At 43.0% G+C, this 19,032-nt stretch overlaps 1 protein-coding gene across 1 annotated transcript in view; it reads left to right on the top strand.

Annotated features, from left to right (window-relative positions):
• TNR (tenascin R) overlaps positions 1–19,032 on the top strand; it is a 736,434-nt gene that overhangs the window by 278,441 nt on the left and 438,961 nt on the right. Inside the window, exon 2 of the mRNA XM_078642004.1 lies at positions 349–459. The gene's annotated coding sequence lies outside the window, so the exon portion shown is untranslated. The remainder of the gene's footprint in view (positions 1–348; positions 460–19,032) is intronic.

Below are 19,032 nucleotides of genomic sequence, written 5' to 3'. Positions count from 1 at the left end.
AATAACTGAATAGCATTAAATCAATTTTGGCAGAAAGCTAGATTTTTATTCAGAAAGTGTGCTTTTGTGATTTGATGTAAATGTGTTCAGCTGTTGTTGGGAAATTAAGCTTAATTAAATGGAGATATTTAGACAGTTGTTCCGGTGGGAGGCCTACGGAACTCTGGCAGTGCCACAAATTTAAAAAAATGAGATCATTCACTGATCACACCAAAGGTTAAAGTTACGTTATAGTTTGAAGCAAAACGGTTGGAGCACACACCAAGCTTAGGTATACAGTTGTTTGAATATCATTAAAAAATCTCTCTAATACTTGTGATTGAGCAGTAATATTTTTTTCCTTTTCAGGAGCTGTCCGTTTTCACCATTGTTGATGTAAAAAGATGAACAGCCAAGAAGAATAGAGCAGAATCCACTTGTTTCCCCCCTTTCAGACTTTATCAAGGCTGAAGACGTTCGGTAGGTTATGATGCCAATAATGGTGGGTCAAAATGTAATTTATTATTCATGTAGTTTCTCGCTTTAATCCATGTTTTTATCACTCAAAGTAAGGTAAGTAATTATCCAGGAGGTAAATAACTGGGGAGAAGGTGGACTGAAAATGCCCTCGTAACAGTCAAAACTGCGAGTGAAGTTACAAAAGGTCCAGAGCAAAAGTCTAAGCGGAAAGTGGTGTGAATACCAAGCTAAAGGGTTCTACGACTTTGACCTAGTTCAACCATCCAATATGTGAAAAGCACAGTCATTCAAGTACATGCCATCTTGTATTTGGGGTTATAACTAGGCTTTGTAATAAATATATTAAACTATGGGTTTAATAAAAACAAACTACTGAAATACACCCGTTATAGTCTGCTGAGCTAACTATAACTTGCTCTTCCTCCATGCACTGCTTACGACCTCACATACTACATCACTGATGAAATGTTCAGTGACATCACTGATGGCATCACTGATGCCATCTCGAGTAACATCATTGAGGATATAGGTGATGACATCATTTAATCTAGAGCTGTTCCATTTACTCTACAAAGCAGCACAGCTCTTTATGGAGAGGCCAATCTCTAAAAAACACCCAAGCCCCATGGGTTGGAATGCTACCCGAACAATTGCCAGTGGTTAGACTTATGGCAAGAATTCCTCCCATAACCTTATGTGGTTTTGATGAGACCTATGTAAAAGCCTCTCCCATCTACTATGTTTTCATAGTAAGCCTAGGTACTAAGCAACCCCTTTATTTAACATCATATGCGGCCTGATCCTCCGGAAATCTTTGGCCCCGTACACTCGTTTCTTTTTTAACTTCAAGAGAGCTGGGGAAAGGTTAATTTCAGTGATCACTGGAATAGGAAAGAGTTAGTCACTTGTTAGAGTTTTACACCTCATTTGAGCTGGAACAGAGACAGCCTTGTGTCAGCCTCTGAAAAGCTAAGTTGGGGATGGGCCAGTCACATGTTTGATTTTCTTGAAAATAGACTGATTCTTCTGGCTCATCACTGGCCTAACAGAGACACAGATCAGTAAGGAAACAATCAGATTTCAACTTCCAGCCATTCAGCAATAATGTTATCACCCATATAAAGGGGAACAAGACAGTTGATGCGCTATTCAACAAGCTACCATCTTGAACTGTTACCTGTGTGTGTGAGCAGGGCTGTGCATAATTTGTATTATGTGAGCGTAATCTTGCGCAGGTCCACATTATTGGTTTACCACTAACAGGTGTGATTTCCTTCTTCCTTCTGCTTATGTCATTGGCATCATTTTCTCTTATGGGAGACTTGGTTCGAGCAGAAGATGTGCTGCGAGACCTATGAAACGGAATGTGTGCCACGGTCACCTGCACTGCATTAACAACGTTCACTGCATGACTTTAGAAATAGAATGGGCATAATTTGAAACACACGTTCATTTGTGAGGCCATATAGCATATACAACTTTCATGTGGACATCTGCCCACACACAGCACACATACAACTTTAGTTCTTGATTTTTGCCTGGAGAAAACACCAAGGAAGGGGCAGATTTTCAAAGAAGTCACTCAACGCAGCGCAGCAGCCAAAAATTCTGTGCTGCGTTGAGTAACAGGGAGGGAGCCGGAGAGTGCCATATCTACATAGATATGATTCTCATCTCCCCTCCTCCTAGTGCCGGCACTGATTTCAGTAGGTGTGCACGAGACACACACCTTAGCGCCATAGTGCTAAGTTCCATGCCTGAGTCTAGCATAGGTTTTGTACAGGAAGAGTACGCTTCCTGTACAAAATACTATGCCTAGACAAGTTCAAACACTTTTCCCACTTCGTATGTGTGCTGCACAGTGCAGCACGTATGCAAAGTTGGAAAAGAAAGGAGAAATGAAACATTTCTCCTCTTAACACATCCTTTCAGATGGAATTAACTTTTGGTGCTAAACGCTATCTACAATTGTTTGTAGATAGGGTTTGTGTCAAAAGGCATGGGTGGTTGCATGGAAACGCAAATGTACCACCCATGTAATTCCCCCTTGGCGATAAGAAACGCAAATCAATGCTTCGTGCTGCTTTGTGTTACTTGTAGGGTACTTTCCAACGCAAAAAATGTTTTGTGCTGGCAAATAATTAGGTAAACAAATATTTTGTGCTGGTTAGTGTTACTTTGGTGGCGTAAACCCAGCGCGAAATGTTTGAAAATCTACCCCTAAAACTTAAGCCACCCAAAAACACACACAAGCTGAATAGCATGCCTTTACCTCTCCCTGGTTAAAAAGTAGAAATTGCAATCAGCAGTTCAATTTGGTAGGAAGTTCCTTTTGAGATGGCTGAAGGTAGTATATGTTTAAAAATGTAATCAGCTCATACTGTTAAAAAAAATTGATCATTTCCAGGGTTGTGTAATTTTTTCATGAAGTCATCAATGTAGCCCTTTAATTTTCCTGTAATGTTTTGTAGAGTTTCATTGTTTTCCTGTTCTCGAAAAGTTTTTCCTTGCACAGTAGCAATTGTTCCTTATGAATGCTAGCTAGCACTCTAAGAGTGATTTACTTGCAACTTTGAAACCGGTTGAATGTTGGCTATCTGTTTTTTTTTTTTAATCTTGAAACCACTAAACAGAGTTTGATAATTCTAATTTAATAGTGAAAAGTTACAGCCAGAATATTTTGCAAACCATGGATAGCAATCATAGAACTCATTAGGGCCGGACTGAGGAACTACTTTCCCTGGAGCTTAAGTTGTAGATATGTACGTCTAGAGCAAAAAAGTAGGTAAAATGCATTATATAAATTTGCTTAGCAATGTGTCTTTTAGTTCAGCTCTAAACACTCTATTCATGCAATGATTTATGAAACAAGAAAACAGAACTGCTCTTTATGATAAAGGCAAACCCTCTCTACCCCTCATTGTCTTTTATATATGGGATTTTACCCTTGAATCAAGTAATAAGCAATGCCAGTAACTATGCATCTTTTCTAGAAACGGAGCCTGCTTTTAGTTTTAAGTATTTAGCAGCAAAACCTAAGAGAACTGAACTTCATAACCTATAGTCCAGTTCTTAAGCTGTGGTCTGAGGACCCCTGGGCAGGGCCGGACTGGCTATCGGGCGTTTTGGCATGCTGCCGAACTGGGAGCTGGTTTCGTTGATGGGGACCTGCGTGTGCTGAAAAAAATGTGTTTTGCTTTGTTTATTTCGAAGCACACGCAGGTCTCCATCCACATAATCAGCCCCCACCGCATTGAAATCAGCCCCCAGCTCGGCAGCATGCCAAAACGCCCCGTAGCCAGTCCGGCCCTGCCCCTGGGAGTCCGCGAGGCCAGCTTAGATGGGCTACAACTGTGTTACAAAATTAAATATTATAAAAATAAATGCATTAAAATTAATAAAGTATATGCAAATAACGAAGCAAAATTGAAAATGTGAAAACCTTTTCTATACTTGATTGTAAATAAGCAAAATATTTAATTATCTGATCATTTGTTTGTTTTTTTTTGCATTTTTGTGTATTGTTTTAAAGTTACAACAATAGACATTGCTTAGGCCGCGGGGAGGAGGGGGCTCCAGCTTCCAATATTGACTCAGTGGGGGTCCCTGGATTCCAGTAATGATTCAGTGGTGGTCCACAGACGTCAGCAGGTTAAAAACCACTGCTATAGTCAGTTTATTTAAAAGTGACTATGTCAAAGACAGGCTTTCCTCAAAAATATTAACCATTCGGAGATGCAATTCTTCCTTATACATAGTGTGAAGTGCTTGAAGTGGTGTAGCAAGGGGGGGCGGTGGGGGTGGGGCCGTCCGCCCTGGGCAGAACGAGTTTTGAGAGCGGTGGCCTCCCCCCTCTAAACAGCGGGAATCACCAGCACCCCCGATGCTCAGACATGCAGCCGTCAGGCAGCAAACGCAGGGGCCGCTATGGGCGGCACAACTTCTAGCTACGCTTCTGAGTAGTTGCCACACACTATGATAAATGTAAAGCTCAAGATCTGGCTAATGCTGTACTATTCCAATGTTGAGGCATGAAACAGAATGTGTCTGTGTCTGCTAATTGCCTTTGAGAAATGCATTTGACTGGCAGTCACATTCAAAGTCACTAGACTTCTATCCTAATCTTCCATTATTCTCAGCTTTGCTTGGAATAACTGAACCTAAACAGTGGGCCTTGTGTGCTGGCTCTCTTCTATGCAGCTCAGTTTCAAAGTGTACATAACAAAGAAAGGATATGCCACTGAATACTGCAAGTCATCACATCTCATGTATCTACCAGAGAGGCTTGTGAGAACATCTGTCAAGGCCTCATTCTGAATCCATTGTGATATTACTCTTCTCCAATGTAACTAAGCCCCGGAGTCCACAAGGACCAGATCCTTGACAGATAATCAAGATAACCACCCAATGTAAATAAGTAGCCTTTACATCAAATATATGCCAATTTATCTTTGTGGCTATCCTGAAAATCTGGAATTACGCCCTGATAGATATCCTAAAAATCAGGCGTGGTCCCGCCTTCTTGCACCTATGTTGGTTATTCCTATGGTTCAGTCTGATATGGTACAGTGACTGTTAGTTTACAACGCATGCTACAATCTGTACAAAGGCACACACAGCCACTTCAGATTTTTTTAATTAATTTTTTTATATATTATATGTAGGTACTTAACAAATGAAGGTTTTTTGTAAAACAAACATTAAGGCCTCTTTTTACAAGTATCCCAATAGTTTACAACCTCGGATCCAACACTTTTGTAAAGGGGTCACAACTACAAGTCGGTCAGAGTTTACTGCACCCGGTAATTAACAGGTGTGTTCGAGTCCACGCATCCCAGATACATTTCGACATTTCAAAACTGAAGGACTTTAACAGGGAAAGATACACAGTGGGTTTTCAGGCATGGAGTTTTCGGTGCAGAAAGCACCAACTTCCTCATATTAATTAACATTTTAAAGGGAAACACACATTAGAAAAGTCATTCATCTTACCCCCGGGGTATGTGATATTAACAGATGTGATAAGTGTTGCAGATCCCAGCGTGACACTTGTAACCCTGACTGCACTGGGAGCATGTGCGCTGAACTAGAAATGCCACTGTGAATACTCTTATCTTCTCAATAAACCAGGGGTCTCCAACCTTTTCTGTAATAAGAGCTACTTATGTTGAATGAAAAGCACCTGAGCTACTATTACTATCAGTGCTGTAATAGCACATCTGGCAGGACTACATGAGTGGCTCTCCAATGCATGTTTACCTGCAGCGATCACCTTAGTGCATCAAGCAGGGTGGCCAGCAGTCATTTGAAAAGGGTTTTGTCCATTTGGAATCAATCTCTTTGCATTGTTAATACATAACAGCCATAGGTGAGATGTTCATGGCACCAATGTAACCATCCTAATAGGAAGAAGTCTCACAAATGTCACATCATTTATCTCTCAAATATCAGGCTTAAACATATTTTGGAAATTAACCTATTTTTCTACAAACATCAGCAAATGATTTCTAAAAGTATGTGCTTAACTTGTAGCTCTTCAGAAGATGGCATCCCACATGTTCTGTTTGTGTGCCAAAGCCATGCCTCCCCTTGTCACACTTGGGTAGCCCCTATATGAAGGCTACTTGGTGTTTGTAGCCTTTTGTCACCCTATGCACCCTCCGGGCGGATTGTCGTCCAGTAATAGCCATTTCTGTTGCGAAATTACTAGGTGCTATGTGGGTGCTCTGAAGGAAGGCCCTTCCTCCCTCTGTTACTTGACTCTGCTTAGATTTCCCACTAGGCTTTACCTTGCTGTACCCTTTTGTAAATGCGTAGGGATGTTTTCCTTTTCACTTCTAGCAGCCATATTTATTGCCTAGACAGCTAATGGGCATTAGCTTGATGTATGATTTTTGCACATATGCTCATGTAAACCTTGTTTTATATATAGAATTCTGTTCTTTTATTTTAGTATTGTTTGTAAAAACATTGTAATGCATGTTTTTGTCCATTTTATTCTATTTTATATTGGCTGTATTTTTATGGCCCTGGTGGTCGAAATATTGTGATTTGAACTGGAGATCTGAAAGAACGCACATATTTGTCTTAAATGCACACTTTTTAGTTTGGGCATAAATATATCAATTCAGCCAGGCAAAAACATCTAATTTAGTAGGCTGGGCCGCACAAAGGAATCATACAGCTAACTGGAGAGCTACCAGTAGCTCACAGGCTACTCGTTGGAGAAGGCTGCCATAAATTAAATGATGCACTTTGGTTGCTCCCCCATGCAAGACCTCATAGCATGTTCCTGTAATTGCATGCAGAAACAGTATTGTGTGCTATCTCATCATGTTCACTGAGCCTTTATACTTAATGATAAAAATGTTTTTCACTGCTAGTTTATTAAAGTTATAGTGTGATATACATGTGCTGGCTAAATCATTTAACCCCACAGCAAACCACCAAGAATAAGACTTTACTGTTCAATCTGGCTACTAAGAGAAAGTCAAAACCTAAACATAGGCTACGTGGAATTTCTGCAAATTTGCAATAATATATGGGTTGAGTGGCTCCAGGGACAATGGCAATACTTCTCACAAGGGTTACCTAGATGCCATACAGTCCCTTAGGCCCTACAGAAAAAAATGACTTCAGAGACACATTTTGAACAAAGGCTGAGACCTGAAGTCTTTGTGAAGTATAAAGCCTTCAGGGAGATACTGTTTATCTTGAAAACATGCTACAGAGGACGAATCTTGTATTTTGGTGGCCATAAATCTCTTGAGATTCTGGCCTTCTTTGCTCTAGCAGATGCTGAGCAAGCTGTTGTAATATGAATCCCTTATGCTTTGAGACTTTGTTCTGTAGGGAGATGAATCTTTCTCTGTCAGTCATTCAAAAGAATGTTTATTTAGACCAATGGCCTTTAAACAACACAGTCACCTAATCCAAAACAGTTAACTATTTAAGTAAAAACGATTAGAATACTTAAACTGTCAGCATCCCAATTCATATGCCATACCTCTTTGTACTCATATAATTAGAAAAGGTCTACAAGGTTCTCAGTCGTTCTTATTTTAAAATTGGGTACTCAAACCTGTCCATTCTTAGCTGCCTCACCTATCATATAATTGAATAAATACATTTTCATTTTATTATGTAGGGTTCACTCCTCGGGAGTTTCTAATTTAAAACCAAGGTAAAACAGTAACATTTAAACTTCCAAATTATATTTATACCATTTAATTTCTTATAACAACTAGAACATATTATCTAGACACATGATTCATTTTATTTATCCGAGCATGACTTTTTGACTGCAGTCATAAACCTTCCATTAGCAATTGCAATGTCTAAGTGTTGCATATCAGTAATAAACTCTACAGCCTGCGCTCAGTTCATTATTCCATATTTAAAAAAGAGTGGTCACAAAATCAGTTTCCACAAGGGAAGCACCTTTAAGAAATCCACTAACAAGTTTAAGATGTTGCATTTTGTGTAAAGCCCACATGTGCAATTTCCATCCGGTTGGATTATTTCTGTTTTAGCTTTCTCATTTGTATATTAAGGATTGACGCAGATTCTAATTGTTATTATTTCACACCTAAACAAGCGGTTTAGCAAGATATCCTGGTAAGGAAACTAAACTCCCTCCTGTCATGAATTTAGCATAAATTTAACACATTTTTTCCCAACCAGATACTGCCAGTCCTTTTCCCAGGATAATTCTCTTCCTATAGACCTCAGCTCTCCCTTGGAGACGTCAACATGCAGTGTTTCGTGACATAGGCTCATCTTCAAACCGATGTCAGATTTTTTTCTAGCCCCATTGGCCCTTTTTAGTTCTTTGTGCTGGATCTCCTTTTTGCACCAATAGGGGACTTTCTGTTTAGTGAAAGACTACGTACATTCCATGTCACAATTCTAAACTGTGCCATCTGTCCTTTGATAACTTCATGCCATTTTATTTCGCATGTGCTTCCAGTGCTGCTGTTAAAAGATATAACTTATTCTGCTTCCGGATGTCTACTTAACAATTATGGCGACGAGGATGGGATCAGAATGACCATAACACGAGACTGGAACAAGTACTTAAAATATTGGAAACATGTGGAATGACAGCAGAATAGAAGAAATACAGGTTCAGCAACAAAACTGTCACATACCTGGGTCAGGAGATAACCCACGAAGGAATCAAACCAAAAAAAGAATTACTCAAGGCAATAGAAGATGCTCCAGTTCCACAAAACAAGGAAGAACTTAGAGCATTCCTAGGACTGGTGGAGTACTACTCCAAGTTTGTAAGAAACTTTTCAACAAAAACTTACAACATAAGAACACTTTTAAAAAATAAAAACAAATTTGAATGGACAAAATGTTGCGAAGCAAGTTTCAAAGAACTGAAAAAAGAAATTTGTGAGACACCACCACTGCAAGGGTTCGATACAAATCTGGACTGTGTGGTAACTACAGACGCAAGCGGAAAAGGTATTGGAGCTGTCCTCACCCAAATGGAAAGCAATGGTAAGGAAGTCACCATTGCATTCGCATCTCGCTCTTTAACTTGCACGGAAGAAAAGTACTCAGTTATTGAGCGAGAAGCATTAGCTTGCGTGTGGGGACTAGAACATTTCCACCAGTACATTTGGGGGAAAAGGGTCACTTTGCGTTGCAACCATAAACCATTGACCAAAGTACTCACAGTCAAAGGGCTATATAACGCCTCCCTGAGATAGGCACGTTTATCATTGAGGATGTTAGATTACAATTATGACATACAATACTTACCAGGAGTAAAAAACTGTTGTAGCGGATTTCGTAAGTAGGCTACCTTTACAAAATGAGGAAAAAGGAGCTAATGAAGAGGAACTCTGCGTGGCAAACATAAATGAGGAATTTCCAAGCATACAGAAAGAAGATTGGAACAAGGAATATCTAATGAAACATTACAAGAAATAAGTAAACTGATTGTAGAGGGATGGCCCAAGAAGAAATATCTTAGGAATGAGTTGAGACCTTTTTGGGAACTATGTAGTGAGTTATCCATGGAGGAGAACCTCATCTTAAGACAGGGAAACGAGATACCACCAGTAAAACTGAGAAAGAGAGTAATCAACATTTGCCATGAAGGGCATCTAGGCATTAATAAAACCAAACCGAGAATAAAGAATTGGTATTGGTGGCCAGGATGTGATGTCAAAATTGAAAGAGCTGTAAGGAACGGCATAGCTTGTGAGAATTCTGATAAAACACAGATAACTCTCAAACCACCTCTACAACCGTTAAATTGCCCAGACATGCCATGGGAGAGAGTAGGAATAGATATAATGGGACCCATACAATTTCATGAGGAACAAGTAAGCATACTGGTCCTAGTAGATCACTTCTCGAAGTGGCCAAAAATAAAGGTTTGTAGGAAGGTGGATGCAACCGACGTGGTCAGCTTCATGGATGCTATATTCACGAGAGAAGGAATACCGAACACAGTAGTAAGTGATAACGGAAGTAAATTCACTTCAGACAATTTCAAAAAGTTCATTGAGAGAAAGGGAATTACCCACAAAACAACATCTGTTTATCACCCGGCTGGCAATGGAGCAGTGGAAAGATGTAATAGGGTAATAAAAGGAACCATTCAATTAGCAAACAAAAATGGACAATGTTGGAGGAAGGAAGTCAATAAAATGATTTGGGGGTACAGAATAACACCAGGGGAGAAGACTCTGGTGAGCCCATTCGAAATGATGAGAGGAAGAACCCCTATTTCCAAGGACAATATTGGATGGCTCAAGAAGGCTAGGAGAACAGAATGGTCGGCTGAAACGATCAGGAAAAGGATTCAAGAGGCACCAAGGCTGTGCAAGGAGAAATTTGGCAGTAAACATAAGTGCAAGGAAATCAAAATCAAAGAAGGAGACAGAGTGAGAGTTAAGAAAAGTGGACACATTGGAAAGGGACAGAATAGGTTCACAGATCCGCTAATAGTAGAAAAAGTATTTTGTAACTCTGCACTACTCAGCGATGGTAAGGTGTGGCATGCATCCTCTATTTCTGTTTGTACAAAATCTGATGTGATCCAACAGAACATCAATGAGGGAAAACACGTGGAGGAAGGGGAAAGTGTCACTGAAATAGACAACTATGGCTGGTTGCGTGAAGAAACGGATGATTCAGACGTAGAAGAAGTTATTACATCCACGCCAACAAGAAGCAATGCTAGCAGAGAGGGAATTAACCTAGAACTTATAGAGTCCATTGGTGAATACAGAGACCGTAGCTCTTCTGACTCAGAGATATCACCTGGCTCTAATGACTTTACCACTACAAGAGAAAAACAGGTAGGTGAGGCAATTATGAGTGAGAATAGTGATATCATCACTAGAAAAGCAGGTAGCCCCGCAATCTCGGAAGATAGTCATTTAACAGAACAGGATAATGTTTCAGAGAGAGACATTACGGAAGAAGAAGCAAGCACCAGTAGATGCGGATGCAACTTGGTCAAACCAAGCAAGTACAAAGACTTTCTGTGCGACTAGTCAACCTATGTGTTTTCTTACTGTGCTTCTTTTAGTTATTCCTTCCTCTTTAAAAGTTCTTTAGGAAAGGAGATGTGTTGTGTTCACTAGTTATCACATTACTTTCATCCCTCGCAACAACCCTTCTCCCCTTCTAGACCCCTCCTTTACATGATGTCACCAACTGGAACGTTGACAGCTGGAAGTTCCACTGTGACGGTTGAGCATTCTTTCACAACTGTCATATGTCATTTGCTTATCGCCTTCCACACTGTTAACTCCTGTTATGGTGTGTTGTTCATACAAACTGAATAAAAGATATAATAACTTATTCTGCTTCCGGATGTCTACTTAACAGCTGCCATCAAGTGTTCCTATAACCATAACAACCCCTCTTCTCCACCCCCTGGGTAAACACTATATGAGCAATTCGTGCCTCCCCAATGTGCCTGACCCTAGAGATACTACGTAAATAACAGAATACTATTTATAACATACTCAGCGATGTTTCGCTTGTATCACACTTGAACCCAATTACACCTATGCTGTAGGCTTCTCAGCAGTACACCACGCAGACAGTCTCAATATGGTGCTGGATGAAATAAGGTACCCAACGCTGTAGCAGATGCCACCCTGCCCGTGCTCCTATCACCTCTGCCACACACGTCACCACGCTCTCACTCAGTTACATTCACACCAATGAAGGGAAATAAAGGAAATAATCTAAAGAAGAGCTGAAGTGTGAACACAGAAGGGAAGTAAAAGAATGAGAACAAAAGAGGGGAGGGGGCTGACCCACTTATGGCAGCCATCATTACCTCTCCTGCCCTACCATGTGCAGGCCCCAGCACTGCTTGGTTTAGGCGTACCATACGCAACCCCATCCAGTCTTTATCACATGTTTAGCCCATGCCCCCGCCCACCACATCGTCGTTGTTGTCCATTCTGCTGACTGGGCTGCAAAGAATCATGTATCGTCCGTCTGCGGCATGTCTTCTACCATCTCTCCGGTGCTGGATCCTGAGCTGGTTGCAGTCACAACTTCCACCAGTGCCCTGGCTTCCTCATGCTCAATTTTTTACTTTTTGCAGGGTCCGAGTGTGGCAGGTGCCCCTCATCCAAGCCGCGGTGGCCTTCTCCAGGTCGAGTGATCCGTCCTGTCGTATCACTATCCTCTGGGATGAATGGGAGGGCTGTTTGGTATTATGTCAGAATCTGTTGGTCTTGCAGGATTGCTTCGTGCCTCTGGCTGAGGCATTCGTATTTCTTGAAGGCAAAGGGCAACCCTCTCCCCTCACCTCCAGCCAGCCCCACACAGCCTCAGGGGTAGCAAAGAAGTGTGAGCTGCCCTCCTGCATCACGTTTAGCTTGGTCTAATAGAGCAAAAATCTACTGTAGCTGCACAGCCCTCACTTTCTGTTTTACACCAGCAAAGGACATCCTCTGTTGCTGGACCAGTTTCATATAGTCAGGGAATATGTGTATATTATGGTTCTCAAAGTGGGGATCCCCCACCTTCCTGACCTCCCGGAGGATGCAGTCAGAGGTCTCTATAGTTTAATATCTTTGCGAGGCCGAGCACCAGCCGGAGGGGTCAGGATCAACTCACGACGTGCCCTCTCATTTATAAACAGATCAAACAGGGAGGCCTCTGGCAGTTCTTCTTTCAGCTCCCTCCAGGAAGCTGACGAATCACAGGTTACATCTCCGAGAGCGTCTCTCCCTCTGCATCTTCAAATCTTTGTTCCAGGATTGCGGTATTTGCTGTGAAGTCAGAGGAAGCTGTTTTCAGAATCGATAGTTCAGCTTGCATTTCCGTCACAGTTTGTTCCGTGGTTCTAGAGCGCTCCACAGTGCCCGTCAGTGTGTAGCACAGTTTTTATTTCTGCTGTGCATCTGCGGCCTTTAGGCTCCTTGTTACCTGTGTATATTGCCTAGGCAGCCTGGGGTCTCCCATTCAATCCCAGAGAGGCACTGTCCAAGTAGGGTGGGCGCCGGCCGCCGCCTTAGTTTCCAGGAGAGCTCTTTCAAAGTCCACACTTGCCAGCGCAGGTTCTAAACAACTTTCGACTAATCAAAGTTGGCCAAGTCACTCCACTGCTGAAAAAAACAGACCTGGACACCAATGATTTGAATAACTACAGACCCGTCTCCAATCTTCCTCTTCTGGCTAAAACGTTGGAAAAGTGCATTCTCCTACAACTGACGCAACACATGGACAGCATTAACCTCCTGGATCCCCACCAATAAGGCTTCAGAAAAGGGTGTAGCAGAGAGACAGCGATCCTTAACATTATGGATGATCTACACAAGTCCATCGATTCAGACCAATGCTCCCTACTCATCCTCTGGACCTATCGTCAGCCTTCGATATGGTTGATCACCAACTACTCATTAAGGCACTCCAAGAAAGGTTAGGGGCTGAAGATGCAGTCTTACACTGGTTTGGCTCCTTTCTTCAAAATCAGTCTCTAAGAGTCAAAATCAACAACTTCACGTCAGACCTTCACCGTGTCAGCAGAGGGGTCCCCCAAGGATCAGTCCTCTCCCTGCAACTATTTAACATATACAAGGAACCCCTTACCACCATTCTCAAAAGATCCAACATTCCCTTCCACCTCTATGCAGACGACACCCAGATTAATCTTGAAAACTCATCCATTGAAGACATCCAAGGACTCCACGACACTCTCAGAGAAGTCCAACACTGGCTCTCCTCTAACTACTTGAAATTGAATCAAGACAAAACGGAAATCCTCCTCATTTCTAACAAAACGGAAAACCCCCAAGTCACAGAATGGCTAAAAGCAATTGAGGCTCTCAACAACAATCTCTACATGGCCAACTCAGTCAAATCGCTGAGAATCACCTTGGACCCCAAACTAAGCATGGTTAAACACATCAAGAACTCAGCAAAGAGTGCCTTCCTCAACCTAAAACTACTAAGCAAGATAAAACCCTTCATCCAGATCAATGACCTCAAACAAGCGACACAATCCTTGGTACTCTCAAGACTGGATTACAGAAATACAACTCTCACAGGCACAGCAAAATCACATCTAGCTCCCCTCGGATCAACCCTGAATGCAGCTGCAAGAATGGTCACTGGAGTAAAAAAATATGACCACATCTCGCCCGTACTCAGAGAGTTGAAATGCTCCCAGTTGAAATGCGTGAAAATGTCAGAACTGCCTGCCTTACACACAAAGCCCTTCACACAGGAAAACCCACATACCTGTCTTCCAAACTCACGAAGGCCGGTCAGACAGGGAACCTCAGGAGTTCAAACACTCTACTCCTCATACTGCCAAAATTCCGTAAACAAAAAAACGCAACACGATCCTTCTCTGGAAATGTGCCTAAAATCTGGAACTTCATCCCAGTTTATATCAGGACCATCCCTTCCTTTCCAAAGTTCAAAAGGCAGCTCAAAGACCTGTTTCTCAAGAGCACTCTCCCAAATGGATAGAGTGCCACTAAAACTCATGAGCGCGCACACTTTGGCACAATGACACTTTGAAACTAAGTCCTCTAACTCACACCTAGCCCGACTCCTTCCCACTATCCCCTCGTTCGGAAGGATGAGTGACCACCGCTATAACATCTGTTTGTTTTAACACTGCTATAATATTGTGTTCTCCTCTATTAAGTGTTGTAAAGCGCTCCGATACCTTCGGGTCTGGCTAGCGCTATAGAAAACTCCGATATAAAGAAATAATAAATAACTAATAGCAGCATAGATAGTCAATTGCACCAGTCTAGGGGGTTCTCTAGACCCAACGAGGTTCGTGGGGTCAGTGCATCCACAGGCGCCCTGCCGACAGTGCTGAAAGCGTTCCTCAAAGCTAGCCTCTCCAAACTCGGGGCCTTATCAGCAGTTTCTTGTGAAGTTAGGTGACCGGCAACCACACCTTTCCCTATATCCTACGATAACTGGTTGCTGACGGGTCCCCATATTCCAGCATCATAGCACTGAACCCCCCAAAGTCGTGAGGGGCAAGTGCAGACCCAGCACAATCCCACAGAGTCTCTCCTCTCCGAGGCACCAATGGAGCTGGCTGTTGCTCTGCACTTCTAGCGATCAGCCGTAGGTGCATAGGGGGTTTCTGGTGGCTTAACCTAGGGCTCTCATTCTGCAGGCATTGGGTGATGTGGCGAGAAGGTATTTAAGACTCTTCTTACCCGGTCCTGGAGATCCGTTGTCCCGGGCGGGGGCCCCTACCCTTCATATCTGGTAGGTGCCAAGCTCGGTTTTCCCACTGTGGCCATCAACCTCTGCTGGTTACAGTGTTGTCCTGATCATGGGGCCACCCTCTCGGCAGGCCAGGGATCATGATCAAATGCCTCTGCCTCGTCCCTCGGGCTACCAGCCCCGCTCCCCCATAATCTCAGCTCAGTGGGGTGGGTGTGTTTCCTATGTCTCGTCCTCCTCCTCGTTATCGGACGCAATCAGAGGGCAAGGCCGGGGGTTCCTGATTCACGGGCAGGAGTAGAAAAAGAAGAGAAGGGGAGGTGGAGGTGAGATATCAAATGAATATTTAGGTTAATTGAGAAGTTAGCAAGAGCTCTAGGTTGGTAGAGAGAGTTGAGATAGTAAAGAAGCTAGAGAAATGAGTTAGCGAGATGAGGTAAACCATTGTGAGTAAGAGAGGCCTGGGAGAGAGGTAGAGTGGTGAGGTAAAGAGATATGGAGAGAATAAAAGAGGTGACCTAAAGGGAAATATGCATTTGAGAAAGGTTAAATAGATGGGTGAGATAAACAGGAAGGAGCGATGGAAAGACAGTGAGGTGAGGTAGAGAATGGTCAAGAAAAAAAAGAGACTGGTCAAGACACAGCTAGTGATAGAGAAAGGTAAAATATAGAGAGATGGAGAAAGAAAGATACAGAGGTGAGGTAAAGACAGGGATGACAAAGTTAGAGATGAAGAGAGATACACCTACTGGTAGAGAGTGAGGAGAAGAGGTGAGAAAGAGTTAGGCAGAGATGGGGTGGTGATGGGTTGAGAGACGGGTTATAAAGATGTGAGGTGGAGAGAGTTGAGCTAATGAGACGGGTACCTACATATAGAAGAAGAGACATGTAGAGAGAGACAGAAAGGTAAAGCGACATGAGTGAGAAAGGAGAGGTGAGGGGAAGCAGGGAGTCAGACAGGAAATTGAAAGACGATATTTCAATTTAATTGCCAACTTCCTGACAGTGAGAGGTTAGGATTGGGCAGGTCATGCTTGCCCAGCTGTAAATGGGAAAATAATATTTTTTTATTCACACTGTTATTGGGATTTCTGGCCCCTCATATCACATTACCTGGGGGTCCTTAAAAGTTGGGCCATGGCCATTGCCCACTTCGCCAACGGCTCTGTTTTTCCAGGATCTGTGACAAAAACTTCTCCTACAATTCTTCTAGGACTGAAGTAGTAATAGTAATGTATCCAGTTTAAATGGTGTTGAAGAAAGATTAGCTAACATTTGAATGAAATGTTCTAAAATAGTTTTATATATTTTTATATATTAACTAAAAGGCGTGAATCGAAAAGCTTCCATCAAAATACAATTCAATGATCTGCTTTCTTTGAAGATGTTCCCAAGGTTATATTTGTCAAAGGACCGTGTGGTAATTGTTAAGAGTCTCTTCTGTGCTTCAGTTAAAGCTGCTAATCCCGCATATTTATGTGAACTCTGCATCTGAGGCAAGTTGCAATCAGGCATGGTGAGAGGATTTTCAGTCAGTTGAGGCACTTGACGTATACTAAGGTCTAGCTTTACAAAGACTTTGCATCAGGCTTATGTTACTGGTTGAATGCAAACCAGACTCAAAGGTCCTGATTAAGACGTTGGTGGTGCAGTGCCGGATCTGCCCCACCGCCGAAGCCGTGGTCAAACCACCTGCATGATTAGGAGTTTCCTCCTGTCTGGTGGGCTTTGTTTCTGATGTTCACACAGCGGTTCCCTGAATATGGGCACCACAATGCGAACGCCAAAAACAGTTCCTGCATGGCATGGACTGTAAAGTCCATGCTGTGCAGGAACTGGTGTGCGTGCACACAGGGGGGCACATGTTGTGCCCCCCTGCGTGCATCTACATGGCGCAGATGCACAAGGGGGCCTTGTAGGGACCACGGCTGTCCCGCCAAGCATAATATTGTGTCTTGACCACAGCAACACTGACGGGGAACGGCGGTTCCCTGGCAGCAGTGGTGGGGCAATGGTGGTCGGACTGCCCTTGTTGTAATAGGGGAGTCGGGAGACCTCCACCGCTGTGTCCCAGCGAGTCTGTCGGTCCGTGGTCCGCCAGATTCATAATCAAGGCCTCAGTGTTGTGTTGTTATTTACAATCCAACAGAAACCACGATTTGTGTTGGATTGTAACCAAAGTCACGCAAAGCCTCAGAGCGTGCCGCCTTGTGTTACTTTGCGTCAATGAGACATTCCATGGGTGGTGCATGGGTGCTCCCATCCAACCACCCACGGGTTGTGACACAAATTCTTATCTACAAAGCATGGTAAACCTGGATCTGCACCAAAATCCTGAGCCTCCTCGAGGCTGGTATATCAAGGAGAAATGTTTTTATTTCTCCTCACCTTAAACCATTGTTTTTTAGAAGAAGGAACTCCTTCCTCTATGAAAACCATTCTTGCCACAATGCAGACACCCTTGCCCTATGGTGCAAAAGTGTCTGCATTGGAGCATGGCAGCTTAAAGTGTGCCAACACAGTGAGAGAGCAGAACAGCACCACACCTTAGTACACATGTCACTGTTCTCCTTTCTCCCATACATGCAATGCCGCACAGCAACTTGCTGCGATAGCCTGCGTGATTTCCTAGTTAAACTGGGCCCGAGTCTTTATTTCACATTTTTAAAGAATTTTGCACCACCACACGTGGCGCCTTAAAACCTCTGCCTTGCTTTCCCTTTTAGAAGCACCAGCCATGAAGAGACTGCGTGCGCCAGTGTACTTTTTGCTATTAATTTATTGTATCTTTAAAGTTTATCGTCCATTAAACACCCTAGGCTGCAGGAAGAAGACATCATATCCTTATGAGAACTCCTCATCCAGTGCTGAAGGTAGCACAAACACGTTCCTCCTGGAGAAAAGTGTCTGCACAGAAACTGAATAGCATATCTTCAACAGAAAATAAACTGAAGAGACAAATAGTTGTCAGTAGATCGGAAAAAACTGAGCGTGTGAATTTCCCAAACTCTAGTGAACGAGCAGCATGGACGATATTGAAAGCGACGACACATATCACATTGTCCCTTGTTAAGCTTTTTATAGCAACTGCGGTCAATATTGTGCGATAATTGACCAGCCCTTCCTGGGGCAAGGTCGCTGACCCAGATATTGATCCGCTGCCATGATCAATAAACTAATTAGTAAAGGCTCATGAGACTAGCAAAGGAATGAACATCAAAGTTATGAAGGCCATTCCCTCAGCCTCTGGCAAGCGATGACCGCTCAAAATGTGTCCTTCACAATTACATGGTTGTTCCTGACCACACTGAGGACATATGGAGACATCAGTAAATAGGTCATCCAGTGAATGACGCCACATTTTCAAAACTCAAGCAAACAGCATCAAATAAAGCACAATTCTAGAATGTTTATTGTTAATGTTTGTTAGAGATGCAGAACTGGGTGAAGGGAAAACTTTACTCTTCAATGGATGGGCCCTTTGAGGTTGGAATCAGTCTAAATATTTTCTTCCAAAGGACACAGGTTAAGTAGCTTACCAGACATACATTGTCCTTGCATTCTGCCATCTGCAAAGGCCCAACCCCATTGCTCACGGCTTTCAGCCGCATGCTGCAAGGGCAGGATGCAGAGCCTGCACCATTCCCTGTGGACACCCTTATCCCGTGTGCACAGCTTTCGCCCATGTGGATGGCCTGACCCCACTGTGCATGGTCTTTCCTCCATGTGCAGTGGGCACATTTTCTACAGATGACTGACCCCAAAGACCATGATCAGAGGGAGCGGTGTGTTGGGCCTGATCATGTGCTCCATGCTCCAAAGGCACTGAACCCCGCTGGACACTGAAATGGAACTAAAATGCTTTGGGAACTGCAAACTCAT

Source organism: Lissotriton helveticus, chromosome 1_1 (genome assembly GCF_964261635.1).
Source record: "Lissotriton helveticus chromosome 1_1, aLisHel1.1, whole genome shotgun sequence".
NCBI classification, from domain to species: Eukaryota; Metazoa; Chordata; class Amphibia; order Caudata; family Salamandridae; genus Lissotriton; species Lissotriton helveticus.
The sequence above is the reverse complement of the archived record's forward strand: the minus strand, read 5'-3'. Positions and strand labels throughout refer to the sequence as shown.